Source organism: Anopheles darlingi, chromosome 2, assembly GCF_943734745.1.
Source record: "Anopheles darlingi chromosome 2, idAnoDarlMG_H_01, whole genome shotgun sequence".
Lineage (NCBI taxonomy): Eukaryota > Metazoa > Arthropoda > Insecta > Diptera > Culicidae > Anopheles > Anopheles darlingi.
In genome coordinates this window covers 31,926,903-31,936,902 of record NC_064874.1, presented here as the reverse complement: position 1 = coordinate 31,936,902, position 10,000 = coordinate 31,926,903, and the positions used below count along the sequence as shown (strand labels likewise).

At 47.2% G+C, this 10,000-nt stretch overlaps 1 protein-coding gene across 1 annotated transcript in view; it reads left to right on the top strand.

Annotated features, from left to right (window-relative positions):
* LOC125950633 (uncharacterized) overlaps positions 1 to 7,738 on the top strand; it is a 91,367-nt gene extending 83,629 nt beyond the window's left edge. Inside the window, exons 5-6 of the mRNA XM_049678801.1 lie at positions 1 to 35; positions 5,006 to 7,738. The exon at positions 1 to 35 is cut by the window's left edge and continues 1,494 nt beyond it. The gene's annotated coding sequence lies outside the window, so the exon portion shown is untranslated. The remainder of the gene's footprint in view (positions 36 to 5,005) is intronic.
* Positions 7,739 to 10,000: the final 2,262 nt, after the last annotated feature.

Below are 10,000 nucleotides of genomic sequence, written 5' to 3'. Positions count from 1 at the left end.
CCGCCGCTGCCGCCGTCGTTTCATTGTACAAACAGGTAAGTGCACGCCAATTCTTCTATTGTTTTTTTTTTTTCAAAATGGTTTCCCATCCAGCAGCCCCCTCCCTGTTGTTTCCAGCTATCCAGATCTGTTCGCCCTGTTCGAGAGCAATTGATGCGACCATTACTCTTTCATCTTTTGCATTAACATGCACCGGAATGGTGCACGTGCACCCGAACACACACACTTATACTTTCAAGGTCCTGGTGCTCATACCATTTGCTGGCTGCGCTTTTTGTTTTGTGTGTAGAGTGGTCGTCGCCACCATCTCTTTTTTTTCCTTCACCTTCTGTGTCATGTAGATGAGCAAACATATTTAATGTAGCATGGCAGTCAATAGGCTGGTTTTGCCGATGGGCACCGAGCCACACAGACACACACACACGCACACGTATCGCCGGTGGGTGTACCACTCACTCTCAATCGATCGATCGGAGTGCAGCCGCCGGAGCCGAGCAACATCAATCATTCACGACCAAATCAACGTTTAGTTATTGCAAAAAAAAAAAAAACATAAATAACTGGGACGGGAAAAAGAGGTTTCTCCAGCAGCCAGCAGCCAGTCCTGCCAGTCGTGCGGACCGTCCTCCACCTCTACCCTGAGGGGGGACGATGGCTTGCGCCCATTTTCGCCGCTCTAGGCCGTCCTCCATTTTCTAAATAAAAATAATCCACATGCGGGTCGCGAAGCAAATAATTTATTTCCTATTTATATTTATTTTTAATCACCCGCCCAACACTAAATGTGCACATGCATGCGTGTGTGTGTGTCCGTATGTGTGTCCTGGGCAGACGACTAATACACACCACACGTACACACACAGCCTCTGGACCCTTTTTGTGCGTGCGAGTGACGTGCTTCCGACGTCGACCATTGTCGTCGCATGGTCGCCTTTTTTCGCCGACAACGACGACAACGAGTAAATACTGGGTACATATTTTTCATTGAACTAGCCCTCGGGCCTAATATGGTGGCACCACCCCACACCATTACCACCACCTTTTTCCGGTCACACCCGGCGTGCGTGCGTAACGATGCAGATGCAAATGTGCTGCAAACGTGATGTTGAGTGGCGACAACAACAACAACAACAACAATATGAAGAGGAAAAAAAGAAGAGAAATTCCGAAACTCGAAATGTTGTTTGGATTATTCAAAATTTATACACAAAATATGCGACTGCCGTACCACCTCTCGCACCCTTTGCCTAAGGATATGCCACGGCTTACACACACACACACACAGTCACACGAGCACGGTCTCCGGTACACACCCCGCCCCGGGGGACAACAATCAATGTAATATGAGCGGAAAATCGGGTGCCGGAGCGCGGGAACTGGCTGGAAAATGCAAACGCAAATGGCGCAACGGTATCCATCGACCGGAAATAAACAAATCAAAAACAAGCTTCACACCGACTCCACCACCGACTGCCGTTTGCAGCCATCAAAGTAAGCAGCGACCTCGCGACGGACGCACGGGACGACGACGCACCGCCTCCTTCGATTTCCATCCCTCCGACCGCGCCTCATTTTCCATTGCCGGCGATTCGGTCCCGGCCTCCCGATCACCGGCCAGCCAACCAGCTTCTGTGCCTCACCTCGGCCAACTAGCTGGCTGGATGATGTGATCCGATCAGTTGACATTCCTCATCCAACATTACCAGACACACACACACACACACGGGCGTGCGCTCGCGGAAGGTTACTACCGGTGTTCGAGGTTTAGTTGTCGCGTGCTGTTGGTTGGTTGGTTGGTTGGTTGGTTGGTGTGGCCAGTTGTAGTTTTGGTGTTTGGCGGCACAAATCACACATACCCCGACACACACACACACGCGCGCACGCAGACCCTGGGCAAGTTATGAATAAATTTAACTCAACCGAGAGCGTCCAGCGATGCATCATTAATGCTGGGGTGACCCGGGCGGTGGTGGGGGGGGGGGGGGTGGCCACCCCACCCCGCACCATTTCATTCCATTCCCGGGGCAAAGGTCAGGAGGCAAATTATGTGATCCTTTCTGTGGCCTTCACCGCCACACACTCTCATCACACGCCACACACTCTCGGTTCGAGGGAGAAAAATACATTTCGTGGTGGAATTTTGTGCGCAGAAAAGCGACTAAAACGGGAATCAAGTTTATAGTTCCTTCGAATTTCTCGAAATTGGAAAAGAAAACGTTCTCAACCGTTGTCCAAACTACAATATATTAGCCGAAAAGTGTACAGCAGTCCGGGAAAAGGTTGTAGAGAGGAAATTATCTCTTTTTAATACGGTTTTGAACCCGGTACAGCATTCTAATTCCGTTTTCTTAGCTAGGTATGATGATAAAACGACGAAGAATCGGAATTAACTTTAAAATTTGCTTCGTTCATCAACACTTTTGATGAGAAAAATGATGGAGTAGCTGCATTCAATTTACAAAACAGATGGTCTGCCAGTTCTCTTTGGTTTTGTCACTTTCTTGAGCGAAAATCTCATAGTGAGGACGCAAGAATGTAGAATTTACCATCGTATATTGTATATTGGCTTAGATTCCCGTATTCTCTGGACAAAGGGTTAGAAGATGCATTTTCAATTCGTTGGATTAAGTCCTTCGATCGCACCACGAAAGGAAAAAATATTGCAATTATGAGAGTTGAGTTGAACAATTAAACTCCACCATGAATGTGGATGTTATTCGCGCCCCGTTTGGCTCATCTGGTTTCTGGACTCATCTTCCACTATGTCTTCCACAACACCAACGCTGCACATCGTCATCACTCGTCGGAACGCGTAAAAACGCGCGGCGCGAACACGGTTTCACGGCGCGATAGATTTTGTTGCATTTCACACGACCCCCACGAGAAGTAAAGTTGGCGCGGAAACTGCACCACGGAACCGTCATCGGCATGCACTACTGCATCCATTTCCCTTCGCGTTTGCATGGCACCATGGGTTCGGTTTAACGACCCATCGTAAAACGGTGTGTTATCCGTTGGTTTCCCCCGGCCGGCCGGCCGGCCGGCCCGCCCCCTCGAAGGTGGAGACAGCTTAAAAACCAGACCTCCCGGTCAGACCCCCCTCACGTGCCGCGCGGTCCACCACCTAGACCGGTTCGCGAGGTCACCCAATACATTAGGAAATAATATATATTCCAGGCAATAATAATTTTCTATTTTACTGCTGCCGTTCTTCAAAACGGCTATCCGGCCAACCGGAGCTGGTTGGTCAGTGCTGCCGGCACCAGCAGACGCCGTAGGTACGGGGTACCGATCGATCGCGGTTCCGCGATGCTCTCGCGTATTAAAGATGCTCACCTCTGCTCTAAAACGCGTTCCCGCGGCTTATCGCAACACGGCAAATCTTTGCATCTGTTTTGATGATCGATTCACGACCTAAAGTCGGCGACGACGACGACTAGGAAGCATTTCTAGCAGCATCTTCCGCGGTGGCCTCAACAAAGACCGACCGGCACCAGTCAGGAAGAGTACAAAACAAAAAAAACGGATTTTACAAGACGCGCTAAATGCAAGTTTACTACGGTCGTAAAATAGCTCGTAAATGTCGGCCAGCACACGAATACTTTCAGCGAAGTGGAAGCGATCGCTCGGCACTCTCGGTGGCGGCCGCGTAGAATGGGGGCGGCCGGAGGGACAGAGCGTGCCCGGGGCCCGGGATGAGACACAGCAGAGGCCCCCGGACGATGGGATCGTTTTGGTGTAAATTTGATGCAAAACTCTTGTTGCGCTCGGACCGGCGGTAGATAGTTCTTGATAACGAAATAGTGGCTTAGAAAAGTGCAACTGGAGGGGCCCTCCAGAAGAGCTTCGTTACAAATCGCTTTACTCGTCGTCGCTGTCTATACGTTCCCGTAGTTTATGATCTGCGTACCAACACTGCGTGTCCACCTTTGAAACGGTCGCTAGGAACGTCACTAGGCATGCAAGGCCTGCCATGATGCTATCCGGGCGTTAGTGCCGAGCAACATTGTCGACGACGACGACGGCACAGGAAGCGCTGTGGCTGTCTCTGGCGGTGTCAATAAACGGACGGTTGAGGACATCTGTGCGTGCAGATAATTTACAAGCTACTTTGTGTAATGAAGAAAGACATTAAAAATGTCTACCACATTCCCATCATCAGCACCTCAGCTCGCTCGCTCGGTTGGTGGAAATATTTTTTGCATGAAACTCATCGACGTTTCCGATGCAGCGCGCACTTCGACCAACAGTAACAGTGCAATAGTTGTGCGGAGAGGATTTCGACTGCTGGAAAGCATTTGGAGCTGAACCAGTTGACTGAGCTGCTACAAGCATGATGCTGTGAATGCTGCGATGATCGTCTGCGGTGTTCTCTTCTTCGCTGAGTCCAGATGCAGTGCTAAGATTAGAAAAGAACATCGTTCTCTGACTGCTGCGATGCATCGTATCGCTGCAACGGTGATGTAATTTTGCGAAGAGTCGTCGTCGTCGTGGGTGCAGTCGTGGGTTGAGGGCCACCATCAGATCCGGTGCCGGTCCGTCCGGAGAAACCGGTTCCCGGTTTTACCGATCGTCCGCTATGGGCTAGCGAATTTTACTAGTTTTCAGAGATAATTTTATGGTTTTCCATTTGAGCGAATTGCCTTTTTTATCGTTTCAACTGCCGCCCTTGCCCCGAGACGGGACACTGGACACTGGACCCTTGGTTCGGTTTTTACTCCTCGGGGCCTTTTTCCCAGGCGTAGCGATTCTCACACACTCCAAAGGGTGTCATCGTTTCTGGGTTTAGTAAAATAGTTGGATAGCAAAAAAAAAAGTATAATTAAGAACGGTTTCATCCACCAACCGAATGCGGCCAACATGGAAAGCGAATTAATTTGATTAATTTTCCTCCTTTTGTTTTATCATTTGAACGTAGCATAGTTTAGTAGCATAGTTTAAGTGGTTTTGTGCTAATCTATTCCTTCTTCTTTTGTCTTTTTTCACACACACACACACAACCCAGATGTCCCCGGAAGGAGGATGATTGTATTGCCGCATAGATGCTACAGAGGCGTTGAGTTTGGATCGATCGTCGCTTCGGCAGCGTAAGTGTGGTCTCCGTTCCTTAGTGTGCGCGAGTGCGTGTGTGTGTGTTGCACAGCATCATATCCAGCCCACACGTTCCCACCATCACCACCAACCATTGCCGATTGCAGTTGCACGTTAGGCTCTTCAGGACTCTTTCCAAACTCCAGACAGACAGACAGACAGACGGAGCCACCTATTGTACCCAAGACACAAGAGTTTAATATGATATTGTTCGTGCAACGAAAGTCTATACTGTGATACAAAATGTTGTGTACAGGATGAACAGGAATAACAGACACTGATAGGCGCGGCGGAGAGGTAAAATGTGAGGTACATTTGATTTGTGATTTATGCTCGCGGGAACGGTTACGGACGTGCGGTAGACGGAGGCGGAAGGAGAAGGAAGGAGAAGGAAGTCGAAGCTTCAAACCAAACCTCATCACCCCGCTTCTTCAGCCACTTTTAAACGATTGTCCCACCAAATGTATTTGTTTGCACCGATTGGCCGATACATGAAAACATTCAGTAAGCGTTAGGTTTGCAGCAAGAAAAGGTTTGGATATTTTTTGGAGACGTTTTTTTTTTGTTTTTAATAATGAAGAGCGCTAAGGTCGTAAGGGGTCCACAGGAGGAATGCAGGAGGAATGCATCAATGTTCCATCTCCCATGGAAGATGGTTCGGCAGACACGACAGACACACCAAGGATGGTTTGCCTTGGTTTTGGGAGGTTGGAGATGATTGAGGAAAATGGCTAGTAAAAAAAAAAACAAGAATTGAATTGTGATACGCACGTACAGCATTGTTCATGTAGCCTGTTAGTTTATAGTTCTCATCCACGGTAGGGGCACGATGAAGGGTGTGCTGCGTTTTTTTTTTGTGCAAACGGGGCCATATGGCCGGCGTCGATTGGCTGCACGGCCATCCATCCACCCTTGAGCTGTTTTTGATACGTTGTCCCGGTTGTGTCATTGATCATCTTCCGGCCCTTGGTTCGCTTTTCCATGTTATTCGCGCGTATTCCAATGGTTTTTTTCACACCCACCGCACAGGCACACACACACACATACACACATACAGCGCACACACACATACACCAACACAACACACACACACGATTGTACAAGTTTAGGAGTTTCGCTAAGTTTGCGCTAAGTTTCTAGTGGTCTTAAGTTAAAGGTAGGAAAGTTTATTGTTATATCGTTTCATCGAAAAGGCAGACGCTGGCGGGCAATAGGGAGCACCGCAAATCTATATCGAGGTAACACGGCAACTGCTGCAGTCAGAAACGCTAGACACTAGAGCAGATGCGGGAAAGTCGATTTTAAATGTAAAACATTGTCGTAAGTGGTAGTTCGAGCGTGCACCGTCGTAGTACCGTGGCAGGTTCAATTGAAAGGTTTAATGTTCCAATGAAAAAAATAATGAAAAACCGTGGAAAGTTGACAAAAAAGAGGCGAAGAGGAAACAGGAGAACGATTGGATAAGAAAAGGGGAAGATGGGATGCTTGAACGTGAGAACGAAGGACCCGAAGAACGAAACCGGTAACCAATGCAACGGGAGCGTGTTTAGGATGGATTTAAAGAGAGAGAGAGGGAGAAAAAAAAACAAAGTAAACGATGAAGAGTAAAACTAGTGAACTATTTTCTGTGCCCTCCGATGCGCTGCACGCATTGTAGTTATCTCATGAATGTTTGGATCTCCGTCAAAACCAGTCGTCGAACAGCAAAAGGCGCGCGCGAATGGTAATGACGCACTCAAACCATGCAGCTGGAAAGCCATCTACTCTTTACATTTTGTGCCAGAGGGGGGAAATCCGGGAGTAAATTGTGAACAGGGAACACAAGATTAGAGTAAAAGTAATGAAAATTTTGTTCTTCATAACGTCAGAATGTCGTCCGCGAGCATCGTTCTACTCACCTGCACCGCTCGATGCGCAGCAATGCAATGCGTTTGTCTGAATCTGAATAGGCAAGTCAGGTGAGCATCTGAGGCGTCGTCTGCTTTGATCGCAGGTCGCGGCGAAGCGGATCAAACACAGTTCGAAGCGTTCCAAGCGTTTGCATGACGTTTCAGTTTTGGAGTTGCGAGCAGGAGAGCAGCAGGCGAGTTGATCATTAGCATGTGTAAATATAATACTACCGACAGACAGACGATTGTAAATGAAGGCAACGACACTCTCGACAGCAAAAACCACCTTCCTCCAACCCCATCTTCAAAGCAGGAAATCCATTTGAATGCATAATACACAAACACAGAGTTGCAGAAGCCGTTAGCCGATAGTATGTGCGCGGTATGTGGAGGAAGCAATAGAGCTACCAACACAGCGTCGTGCATCATCATAAGGTACACAGTCTGCATCGATTAGAGATGCCAGCGCGAGAGAGTTTCGCGTCTGTTTTTCGTTGTTTCGTTTCGAAAGATTCGAATTTTGCGAACTGGCTAGTAACTGGATTGCATTGATGGAAATATCTCGCGAATTAAAACACTCACACACATACACATGTTACACATGGAACAGCGCTCCCAAGAAGAGTAAATGGTTTTCAAATGTCCAATTGACCTGCAGAAAATAAACAACTTAAGAAATGCGAAATACAACACAACCAGAATGTGGAAGTGGAAGCAAGTGGAATAAATAAATTATTAATATTATTACAAAAAAGCAAGACAGCGAGCCTGAGTCACGATGTGATTTTGTGTGTGTAAACGTCCGAATAGAGCGATCGCTCGAAATGAACCCCTTTTGGTAAGACATTTCTCCTCGTGGATTCTGATCCGGATTTTGGTTCGATCGCGATGCGCAAGATGGAACAGTATCAACAGCAGCAGCAGCAACATCATTGTGAACGGGTAAATAACACAGCTAATGAAATCGTTGATTTCAGACATGAAAACAACGTTTAATTACGGTCATACCGTCGCTCTAGTTCACTCAGCATCCACACAGAAACCGTTGTTTCTGTTGCAGCGGAACTGAAATTCATTTACCAGAAGATGCGGGAGTTACTCACCGGTTTTCCAATTAGGTTCCTAGCTGCTGCTGCCTTGTGCACCGCGCAAAACGTTTGTGTGTGTGTGTGTGTCGAGGAGTCGACGATAAGGATGAGACGCGCCCTAAACTTCAAATGTACCAGCAGTTCAGTTGCAGAAAACTAACAATACCTTCGCTAACGCAAACGTCGGTAATCGGCGTCCGGAGTCGCGGAGACGAGGAAGCAGAGCGAACGAGTGGAGCAAATAGGTAGTTCTCTCTTCTCTAGTTTTGCCAAAGTGCTCAGCGTAATCATACTGATCCGTGATGCAGTTCCTTGCGAGATGCGTCCGGAAAACCCCCCCACAACCGACCGTACGGACCTCTTTGGCAAAGAGCAAAGAGAATGAAGCCATAAGTGCGACATGAAGCGTGGAAAGGGAACCGTTCACGAAGCATACCGTACCACACGGTGCGGTGCGGTGCGGTGCCGTTGAAATTGGGATGAGGTCCGTCTCATCTCGGCAACCCATAATCATGCAGGTGGGAAAATGAAGAGAAATTCGTGCCCGGCAAAGGGCGCTGGATGCTGCAACGTTCCCGTTTTTGCCCGCTTGCCATGGTGCAAGCAATGGTTTCATCTTCTTCTGGTCTGGTCTTCATCGGGGCGATGCATCGATAAGAACCGCGCGCGAAACCGAGGAGCCACAGCTTCGCGGGGCTGCTGCTCCAGCAATCGATTGTCGTTCGGTTTGGCGAAAGAAAAATAAATGCTCATCAGCCGCAGCCACATCGCCGGAAGAAGGAGGGAAGAGGAAAGGACCGAGGGACGTCGTCGTCGTTCGGTCGGTGGGTTTTTGGCGAACGATGGATGATTATTCCGGTCACGGGAAGTAGCCTAACCGGGGCCGAACATGACGACCGAACTTTCGTGAATGCGATGGCACTTGTCCTGTCCTCGCCTTGTATTTGAGCTGCTATTCTCTGCTTTGTGTCTTTTACCGATACCGATATGGCCCTGCCCCGTGTATTGTGGGGTTCTATCTTGCGATGCAGAAGTTTTACCAAGAACCTGCCTTGGCCTTCTCCTGCTATCGAGATCGTACAGGTAACAGGTCGGTGAAGTCGTCGACGGTTGTCTTAAAGAGAAAACGTGACGCTTGGTGAAAGTTGGTTTAAAAGAGGATGCTCGTGATCGAGTTCTACCAGAGCAGGGGCAGGAAAGCAGCCAACAGGGGGACGAGAGTCTTGGTGGAATCTAATCGAATTGTTTCCGCCAACACACTGCATCAGCGTTGTCTTAAAATGTTAACGCAATTGTAAGTACAACTCGTATTAGTTTTTAAAGTTTTTCAAACTTAAATTATAGATAGATTACCTTTTTGGTAAGTTTTAATTAAGCAGAATGGGCATAATTAGTTGTTAGTAGTATGACCTGAAGTGTCTTATTGATCAATTGTTGAAAGTTGGACAAAACCAAACCAAAATAAACTCTGAATTCTTCAATATTCTTATTCCTTTCATGGTACGAAAAAAGTACGTGCTCATTTTTATAAATGATTCTGACGAAACACTCAGATTTTTATGTAAATGAAACATTAGAGAACAACTTTTCAAGAATATTGGATAGATTTTGAAGAAAGAATAATAAAAATACAATCATGGTATCAATCCCGAGGGAAGAATGTCTGCAAAAACAAACTTGCCCATCTTCGAGTTCAATTATCGTCTCAAGGTACCTCCGTTTAGTTTTCCAAATTAATAAGTTTCAATTCTTTCGCGTTTGAAGCGTTTGAAGTTAAAAGCGTTTTGAAGTTAAAAAATGTTATGAACGAATTTTGCATAATTATGCACTAGGGCATCGTAAAATGGTAAACAAAATAACTAACGAGTTTTTTTCGTAGGTGAAATGCTGATTTAATGTTCATTGATCTACACACACATTTTACACAATTAA